Consider the following 11266-nt stretch of genomic DNA (forward strand, 5'->3'; position numbering starts at 1 on the left):
TCTCACTTATGTCTGAGCTCATTTTGGCAACTTTATAAAGAAATTCAAAAGTTCATTTCAGGTTGGGTTAATCTAGTCTACTGAGGGACAAAAGTCCAGAAAGTATCAAATTATTTTGATTACTAAAATTAGCTTGATCATAACTATTTTGACCGTAAATTGTTGTGATATATTAAATTACACAGGACCTGCGTAAAATACGTAATTAATAAAGAATCATCGTCTTTGATTAATTATTGGCCGAGGATACATTAGTCAGGAAATACACGCTCGTGATAGTATAGTAAGAGATTATAAGATGAGTGAATTATGAATAATTATAAGATAATGATAGTATATTAAGGGCTTATAAGCTGAGGATAGTATATAATAGTAAGGTATTATAAGCTGAAGATAGTATATGAAAGGATCAAAAGCTAAGGATAGTATGAAGTAGGGTTAACTTTATTTCATTTTATAGGTGTATAAGACAACCTACTTAAATTGCATATTTTGTGGGTATTGGTTTTAGGCCTAATTTTTTTTTATTAGGACTTATGTCAACTGTGGATTAAAACTTAATCCACCTCAAACTGTAGGTAAATATTGAATTGGAATATGTTTCTTAAAACTGCCATCTGCACGTATAAAGCAAGCCATTTTCATAAGTTGTCTTAATAGTTTCGTTAACTTCGAGAAGTGTTTCAGGTTGAACTCGCTTTCTAGGGTTTGCATTCAAAAACTTTATTACACAGCTAAAGTGATTCAGGTGTCCACGTGTAAGGTGAATGCGTACTTCGGTCCGATCTGACTGTCTGCTGGGAGGAGTAGCAAGGATGGTCAGGGCAGTAGCCTTGCACGTCTTCTTCTCTTTTACCTGACTCAATCATGTGCATTAAATGGGACGAGACAGGGAGGCTAATTGGCATTTGTGAATCTTGTCTGCTATTCACTGAGCTTCAGGTGTCTGTAGTAATGGATCGTTCTGAAATTGCATAAAGACCTTAAAATGACTCTTTTGCTTCTTTTAGATTTTTATTTGCTTTCCATTCTAGAATTATCCTTATTTTTTCATGTCCAAGTGTATAATTTCATGTCATTATAGAATTAATGTAGCTGTAATCGCTGGAATCTGCTTTATAGAGAAGTGAATTGTGACATAAATATTTTACCATTAACTTCAGGAGAGCTCAAAACTATTCCTGAAGTCATTAAATTACAATCCTGATATCGTTGTTGTAAAATTATCAATAAAAAACAGAAAAAAAGAAGGAAAAGGAAAGCATTCAAGGGCCTAGTAACTGCTTCCTGAAAAAGATAATTGCATTAAGTTTCTGGTTACTAGGTGGGACAGGGGATGGCCTTGGTGGGCTTTCCTTTTCCTTTTTTTTTTATTAATAATTTTATCTCACTATTAGAGAAAGCACTACTTACTTACACAATCATAAAATATTTAAACCCAAATGCTGAGCTTCAAATGCACCAAACAGTTGTTCATAAAAAGTAAACGGACACTGACCAGAAAACAAAGAAAACCGGACGTTTTGTCAGTCACAGCACCATATTGGTTCAAGGGTGACTCTTCTAAGTCTTTCTTGGTCGGATTGTGAGCTTTGTGTATGACAAATGTTACATTTTCTTTGAATCTAGGGCATTTAAAGCTTTCAGAAAATGGGGTTTCATGAATCTGATGCATATATGTCATTGACTTCATAGTGTTTGTATTTCAAATGTAAAAAAGAAAAAAAAATGATTACACTGAAACCTTTCTCATGTTTGGCATTTGATCTTCTACAATAAAAGTCTTAAACAAATTTCTAAGTTTTTCTTCATACAGTGTTAATTGGAAGCTTAGTTACATATTTAGGTATACTTTTCTACCTACAATTTATATCTAATAGCTTCAAGATTGAATGAAATTCAGAGGCTTTTGAGGAATATTAACTAATGCAAGCAAGACCATTACTATCAAGACTTTATTAAAGATGAAACCTACTTGACAGTCAGCTGGATCAAGAAGTGGACTTTGGTCCACGAGGGAATAAGAGGCAGTTCGGCCATCTTGACTATGTACTTTATATTCATGAAACACTGGTACTGTTACTGCTGCTCTCACCCCACCAGTTGGGGAGTGAATAAACTTTGTACATGGGGGATCAACAACAGTCCAGGACACGTGACCTGTTGGGGGAGAGGACTATTTCATGAACCTTTTAGCCGTTTTTCGGGGGGGGGGGGGGGAATAAGGCATTTGCTGGTGCTTGAAGTTGTAGGGGGCCGCTTAGAGAGAATACTCGGTCATATGAGGTTTAATATAGGGAGAATACTCCTAGTCATTGGATTTTCGTTTTTTTTTTCGTTTTCTTTGTGTTACCAGGGGAAACTAAATTAAAGAATGAGAATACTTTATATGCATTTTATTTTATAATTCCTCTGATGTTACAAAGTTATTGTAAAATTATTATCTTTACAAGGTATGCTAAAAACAATGATCAATTAAAAGTTGTTACATATAGCAAATTAATTTGTAAATAATAAGAGCTACTTTATGAGTTCTGTTTCATAAAAAAATAATTGGTATACACGAAAATGTTTAAAACACAAGAGGTAAGAGTTTTTAATGATAATTTATCGCAAAAAGTGACATACTCTGCTAATAGTATAACTACATATATGGGATAAGTAAAAGTAAGTGGCCCAACATTTTGACGGAAGTAATGTGTGTATTACTGACTACTTTATTCATATCCTAGGTTCATTTGGTCAGAAAGCAGGAAGAAGTTTATTAAAGATATTGTGAAACAGGCAGTTATATGACTAATTAGAATTAACTTCATTCACAACAGAAATAAGACATCTTAAGCTGAGTACAGGTAATTGTTTTATTCAGCAAGGTGGTGTGGGCGTCAATCTATTCTGAATATCCTTTCATTAATGGTAAAGCCTATTTTTCTTATTTTCAAAATTGAAATTGATAGGTAAGACCAGTCTTGTACGATAGAGCTCGACTCTGGAAAATTTCTGCTGAGCAAACTATTCTATTTGCCCAATAAAGGCAAGCAAAAGTCTGACAGACAGTGTCTCTAGTATTGATATTACTAACAAGGTGAGCCTAAGCACATCAAATTACCCTTTTTTGGAAATAGTCTACTAAACAAAAGTTGTTCAGAGAATCATAAGACTATATTTTTATCTCAGCTTTGAGAAATGAACAAAACCTTAGGCTTCAACACTTCTTATGAGTGAAGCAGATTTTGTGCGTTTCTCAAAACTAAGATAGAAATATAAGTCACGAGTCTCTGAACCTTTGTTCAGTAGGCTATTTCCAAATAAACCTAGTTCCATTTGTACAAGTTCACATTCATAATAATATTGATACCAAAGGCAACGACAGACACTTTGCTTGCCTCTATAGGTCAAATGAGGTATTTCTTGGATTAGTTTACTCAGTAAAAGTTTTAGTCAAGCTCTATTGTATATGTCTTGTCTTACCTATCTTTTTACTTTTGAAAATAACCAAAACCTTATACTTTACCATTAATGATGGGGGATATTGAAATCTAATAAAGCACACACCACCTTGCTAAACTCCATAATTGCTCAACTTACGACGTCTCATTTCTGTTATGAGCGAGGAAGATTATTCTAATTAGATATCCTAATATCTTTTACACAACATCATGAATAAACCTTTCCAGTTTCCCGACTATAATGATCCTAAGATAAGCATAAAGTATTCAGTAATACCCATATTACTGACGTCAAAATGTTGGGCTATCTACCTTTACTTATCCAATATACATAGTTATACTAATGACAGAGGGATGTAATTTTTTGGCCATAAATTATCATCAAAAACTCTGCCTCCTGTACTTTAAATATTTTCGAGTATACCAATTATTCTTAAGCAATAGAACTTAACAAGTAGATCCTATTATTTACAACCACAGATTTGAAATAAACATTCTAACAATGTACAGCTATGAGTTATAAACATCTCAGTTAAATTTTAATGATTAATATTTGTATCTAATAAAATAGTAAATAACAAAACATAGTACTTTGTTGTACAAAGAAAGCAACTGGTTTCAAGCATTTGACATCAGCTTAATTGACATTTTCTATTTGCATCCTATTTATAAGAAGTTATTTTCTGACTTGCAAAGCACTTTTACCTATAAAACCCCTTTGGATAAGTTTAAATGATATAATCTACATATATATTCCATTATAAAATTTCAACCACAACATTACTCCCTAATTCTGTGAATGTTATTTTAAAAGTAATAACCTTTAAAATGCTCCTTAAAAATGCAATGATTAAAAGAATCGCGCAATCATTCATTAAATTGTTTTAAACCCATTGATTTTTTATCTTCCCTAAAGGTAATTATTCCTCTCATATTCCTAAGTAATTCATCATGTCCTAATCATTTCTGTTCCTACAAAACAGTGCCTTGGCTGAAATTCCTAAACCCCTTTAAGTTTAGCTTAAGTATCAAGAGCCAGATATGTCCGAACATTCTCTCTACAAAATATCAATCTTAAACCTTTTCATCAAGTACAACTAAATCTTTAAGCTTTTCATGAATAATCTTGAAGTTTCACATTAGAGCCACTTTTAGAACATCTATTTAAGAAATATTACTTGAATGTTAATTTAAAACTACTTCACTGATAGATTCCTTCTATTACAACTACCATAACTCAAATCAGATTACTATTCCTATCATCACAACATTTAATATAAATTGAATTCGTAAATCTAACAAACTACAACTTATTCGCTATATAGGCTATATCCTAGACTAGAGTACGAGGCAATTAATAACATCTTTTGTATAAAGAATATGCAAAGCTTAAAACCAGTAGACAAGAGCTTTTATCCTTTGAATATCAATTTTGTCACTAACGTTTTGAAACAAATTCCAGTTCACTACATGGACTAAAAAAATACAATTATCTACTGCAAACAAGAAAATTAAAACATTTTGGGAAAATTATTAATTATGTTATTTTTATTAATAAAATAAATTTTTGAATATACTTACCCGATAATCATGTAGCTGTCAACTCCGTTGCCCGACAGAATTCTATGGAGGGATACGCCAGCTATCACAATACTAGAAGGGGGTGTACTTACCAGCGCCACCTGTGGCCAGGTACTCAAGTACTTCTTGTTGACACCTCCTCAATTATTCCTCGGTCCACTGGTTCTCTCTGGGGAGGAAGGGAGGGTCGATTAAATCATGATTATCGGGTAAGTATATTCAAAAATTTATTTTATTAATAAAAATAACATTTTTCAATATTAAACTTACCCGATAATCATGTAGCTGATTCACACCCAGGGAGGTGGGTGAAAACCAGTGTACAAGATTAAAGGATAGCTAAGTATCCCATATTTCATATAACAGTTATCTCAAATAACAATGAAATAATAAGTACCTGGTAAGGAAGTCGAATAGAACCGTTACTCTGCCTCTTTATTTAAAGTTCGTCTTCCTTACTGAGCGCAGCGTTCCTCTTGGAGGCTGAATCAACCCAAAGGTGCCAAAGTACACGGGGTTGCAACCCCTACTAAAGGACCTTTACCAAACCTTTAACCCAGGCGCTTCTCAAGAATGAATAGACCACCCGCCAAATCCAAGGATGCGGAAGGCTTCTTAGCCTACCGTAACAACCATAAAAACAACAATAAAAGTATTCAAGAGAAAGGTTAAAAAAGGTTATGGGATTAAGGGAATGTAGTGGCTGAGCCCTCACCTACTACTGCACTCGCTGCTACGAATGGTCCCAGGGTGTAGCAGTTCTCGTAAAGAGACTGGACATCTTTCAGATAAAATGATGCAAACACTGACTTGCTCCTCCAATAGGTTGCATCCATTATGCTCTGCAGAGAACGGTTTTTATTAAAGGCCATCGAAGTAGCTACAGCTCTTACTTCGTGGGTCCTTACCTTCAGCAATGCAAGGTCTTCCTCCTTTAAGTGAGAATGTGCTTCTCTGATCAGAAGCCTTATATAATACGAAAGCCCATTCTTGGACATGGGTCTTGAGGGTTTCTTGATGGCACACCATAAGGCTTCTGACTGTCCTCGAATAGGTTTAGACCTCTTAAGATAATATTTGAGAGCTCTGACAGGGCAAAGAACTCTCTCTAGTTCGTTACCTACCATGTTGGAGAGGCTAGGTATTTCGAACGATCTAGGCCAAGGACGTGAAGGAAGCTCGTTCTTTGCTAGGAATCCAAGCTGAAAAGAACATGTTGCAGATTCGGTTGTAAAACCAATGTTCTTGCTGAAGGCATGAACCTCACTGACTCTCTTAGCTGTTGCAAGGCAAACGAGAAAAAGAGTCTTGAGGGTAAGGTCCTTGAAGGAAGCTGACTGGAGAGGTTCGAACCTAGATGTCATCAGGAACCTTAAGACTACGTCTAGATTCCAGCCTGGAGTGGAAAGACGACGTTCTTTAGACGTCTCAAAAGACTTGAGAATGTCTTGAAGGTCCTTGTTGGAAGACAGGTCCAAACCTCTGTGGCGGAGAACTGAAGCCAACATGCTCCTATATCCTTTAATCGTAGGTGCTGAAAGGGATCTCTCATTCCTAAGATGTAGAAGGAAGTCAGCTATTTGGATCACAGAGGTATTGATAGAGGATATTGAATTGGCTCTACACCAGCTTCGGAAGACCTCCCACTTAGACTGGTAGACTCTACGAGTGGAAACTCTTCTAGCTCTGGCAATCGCACTGGCTGCCTCCTTCGAAAAGCCTCTAGCTCTAGCGAATCTTTCGACAGTCTGAAGGCAGTCAGCCGAAGAGCGTGGAGGTTTGGGTGCAACCTGTCTACGTGAGGTTGACGTAGAAGGTCCACTCTTAGAGGTAGAGTCCTGGGGAAGTCGACTAGCCATTGAAGTACCTCTGTGAACCATTCTCTTGCAGGCCAAAGGGGAGCAACCAGCGTCAGCCGTGTCCCTTCGTGCGAGACGAATTTCTGCAGAACTTTGTTTATTATCTTGAACGGAGGGAATGCGTACAGGTCGAGATGGGACCAGTTCAGTAGAAAAGCATCCACATGAACTGCTGCAGGGTCTGGAACAGGGGAACAATACAGCGGAAGTCTCTTGGTTATGGAGGTGGCAAACAGATCTATGGTAGGTTGACCCCACAAGGTCCAAAGTCTGTTGCACACACTCTTGTGGAGGGTCCATTCCGTGGGAATGACCTGATTCCTTCTGCTTAGGCGATCCGCTGAAACGTTCATATCGCCCTGGATGAACCTCGTGACCAGAGTGAGGTTTAGACCTCTTGACCAAATGAGGAGGTCCCTTGCGATCTCGTAAAGGCTCCTCGAATGGGTCCCTCCTTGCTTGGAGATGTAAGCCAAGGCTGTGGTGTTGTCTGAGTTCACCTCCACCACTTTGCCTAGCAGGAGGGACTTGAAGTTCAACAGGGCTAGATGAACTGCTAGCAGTTCCTTGCAGTTGATGTGGAGTAATCCTTGTTCCTCGTTCCACACTCCCGAGCATTCCCGTCCGTCCAAGGTTGCACCCCAGCCCGAGTCCGATGCATCTGAGAAGAGATGAAGATTGGGGGTCTGAATGGCCAATGATAGACCCTCCTTGAGAAGGAGGTTGTGCTTCCACCACAGGAGAGTGGTCTTCATCTCTTGGTTGATAGGGATAGAGACTGCTTCTAGAGTCGAACCCTTGTCCCAATGAGCTGCAAGATGGAATTGAAGAGGGCGGAGGTGGAGTCTTCCTAGCTCGACAAACAGGGCCAGTGATGAGAGGGTCCCTGTGAGACTCATCCACTGTCTCACTGAGCAATTGCTCCTCTTCAGCATGCTCATGATGCACTCTAGGGCTTGGCTTATCCTGGTCTTAGCCTACCGTATGAATATTTTAAAAGACGGACAAATTCCAATTCCGAAAGTCCGGCGCATTCCTCACATCGATTTTCTAACTGACAGGGCCTGTCCCTACAGTCAGAACAAGCGGTGTGAGGATCTACCGAGGCCTTCGGAATACGCCTATTGCAAGACCTACATCGTCTATGGGAGGGGGCTTGCGAAATGTCAGACATCTTGTAATCCAAAGAGTTAGCCAAAGGGGGTTCCAAAAACAAGCAAAAATCGTTAACCGTTATATCAGGACTATATAAAAGCTATCTAGCTAATATAAGAAGGTTTCCAGTAAAGCGACAGCCGTTAATCTGAGAGAATACTTCACCAAATATCCGTGAATAAACTCGAAGACCATAAGCGTATCCCAGAACGTCTTGCCGGAAGCACGACAGAGGAATAATTGAGGAGGTGTCAACAAGAAGTACTTGAGTACCTGGCCACAGGTGGCGCTGGTAAGTACACCCCCTTCTAGTATTGTGATAGCTGGCGTATCCCTCCATAGAATTCTGTCGGGCAACGGAGTTGACAGCTACATGATTATCGGGTAAGTTTAATATTGAAAAAAACAAATATTACTAAAAAATTGATATAAAGTTTTGAGATTAAGCTCACAAACACCTTACGGAAAATAGTTTCAAAACATTCTAAAGTTATTTTGAAACACATCAATCTTTCTATTGTGGATATAACCTTAATTCAAACATGAGAGAGAGAGAGAGAGAGAGAGAGAGAGAGAGAGAGAGAGAGAGAGAGAGAGAGAGAGAGAGAGAGAGAGAGAGAATTTTTCATCATTAGCTAAGCTATAACCCTAGTTGGAAAAACAGGATGCTATAAGGCCAATGGTGCCATCAGGGAAAATAGCAAAGTGAGGAAATGAAGTAGGAAAACACAATACTGTAGTGTGCCTGAATGTACCCTTAAGCAAGAGAACACTAACCCAAGACAGTGGAAGACCATGTTACAGAGCCTAATGTTGTTCTCCAAGAAGACCAGTGTACCATAGCTAAAGTCTCTTCTACCCTTACCAAGTGGAAAGTAACATCTGAACAATAATGCAGTAGTTAACTCCTTCTAGTGCTTAGCAACACTATTTAAGGCCTTAAACACAGTGATTCATTTCAGAAACATTCAAACTTATTCTATTCATGACTTCCGTAGAGAGAAGCTAGAAGCTCTTGTGCACTTTAGTAGATTTAGAGAAGGCTTATGGTAGAACACCACGAGAAGTTTTGTTTTGGTTCTTGAGGAAGAGGGGAGTCCCAAAGCTGGTTAGAATGGTCGAGATGTACAAAAGAACAAGGACAAGTAATAACAGCTGTTGGGGAAACAAAAACCTTCGAAGTTAGTGTTTGACTACACCACATGTCAGCATTAAGCCAATGGATGGGTTAAATGAAGAGATCAGAAACGAAGAGTTGTGGATGTTATTATATACAGTACAGACGATTTGGTGATTACTGCTGAAAATTAGGAAGATTTACAGAGAAGGGTTGTAGAGTGGCAAGAGAATTTGGAAAAGGGTAGCTTGAGAGTATTATGAGGATAAGACTGAAGCTATGGTGAGCAGTAAGGAAGGTAGGGATAGGATAGCTATACATGAAAGTAAAAGCTGGGCTATATAACAGGTGGAACAATTTGGATATTTGGGATCTACTATAAGTCAGGAAGGATGTGACGATGAAGTAGAGAATAGGATGAGAGAAACTTGGGAGAAGTGAAGGGAGGTAGCGGGAGTGTTATGTGACAAGATAACGCCTATCGAGCTGAAAGACAAGATCTATAGCATAGTAATAAAACCTGTGTTGATGTATGGATTGGAAACGTGGGGTCTATGACAAAAAGAGGAAGCAAACCTTGAGAGAACAGAGATGAAAATGCTGAGATGGATAATGGAAATATCGTCACTTGAAATATAGGAAAATGATGAAATCATAAGAATAGCAGGTGATAAGTGTGTCATGACTATGGTGTGGGCACGAGTTGAGGGTGGATGGTGGGGAGGAAGTGAGGAGGACTTAGAAGGAACCTGCTAGGGGGAGAAGATCAAGAGGGAGGCAGAGAATTAGATGGTGAGATAAGGTGAAAGATGATATGGGGATGAGGTTTGGTGGGAGAGGATGCCTTTGATAGAAGGCATAGCAGTGGGTGTATCAGACTACCGACAACTTAATGTAGAGATAACGGTTGGGAAGGAGGAGTTAAATAGAATTGGTTATGATAACATGGATGGAAATATGATGGTTTTAGAATCTCATAACCAAATTCATCAATTAGTGTTTTTTACTTCTCTTGTATACATATATATACTGTATATATATATATATTACAAATACTTGAACACATGTTGATTGTTGCAATATGATGAGCTACTCTCCCTGGTACCCACAAGAAAAAAGTATGTGAACAGCATTGGCAATATGTGGCTAATTAGAGGACAAGACTTTTTTTTTGTCTAGTAGCTAATATCTTAGGCATATCTGCTATTCAATTCTAAGAGAACATAGGCCTACTATAGACTTCTTGTTGTGTAAAAGAAAATTCTATGGCAGTTGCTAATAATGAGAAGAGTCTCGAAAGAGATGAAATGGTATACATAGACAAAGATGAATATCTTTGGAATGATATTCAGTTAAAATAATTACAGTAGTTGGAGGTTATATTCACATGGAATTAATGTACTTAAATATACTGATTGAATGAATTTGAATCAATTGCTAAAAAGATTGATATCAATTTCCCTTCAGTCACTCATACAGTAATTTACTCAATTTTAAAAATGATATGATATAGATGGTAAAGAGGTCCAGAGGAAATTAACATTTGATTTAACAGCTAATTACTAAAAATTAAAAACATTAGTAGCAAATTTCTAACAAAATCCTTTTCCATTAACATTTGTTGATCTCTGCTATTCAATGTTAAATTTCATAATTTTTCCATAAATTTACAATAATACATAGAAATACAATCTATTTAACATTACTTATAATAATTCAGACTATTTCATGAGGTTAAAGGAATTTAATATCATTCAATATATTCCTATTTGTTATTTTATGTATGTAACAGGAATCTATTATCATAAAATATATTCATACTGTATTTGCTAACTAGCTTTCAGGAAAAATAACAAATAATTGTACCTGTTTAATATCAAATAATAATTAGGGAATTGCAATCTGAATTTTAAATAGAGTAAAAAAGCTCATAAATGTAAATCTGGACAATATTCTAGCAAGATTTTGGGTGTTTAGAATTTACTGGTAAAAATAACATCAGGAATACTTTTAACAGAAATATGGATAAAATTAGCTTTATATATTCTGACTTTGTAAAGATTAAAAGTGAATAAAGTACTTGCTATTAGACTAAGTGTAAATAG

The sequence above is a fragment of the Palaemon carinicauda genome, chromosome 22, assembly GCF_036898095.1.
Source record: "Palaemon carinicauda isolate YSFRI2023 chromosome 22, ASM3689809v2, whole genome shotgun sequence".
Lineage (NCBI taxonomy): Eukaryota > Metazoa > Arthropoda > Malacostraca > Decapoda > Palaemonidae > Palaemon > Palaemon carinicauda.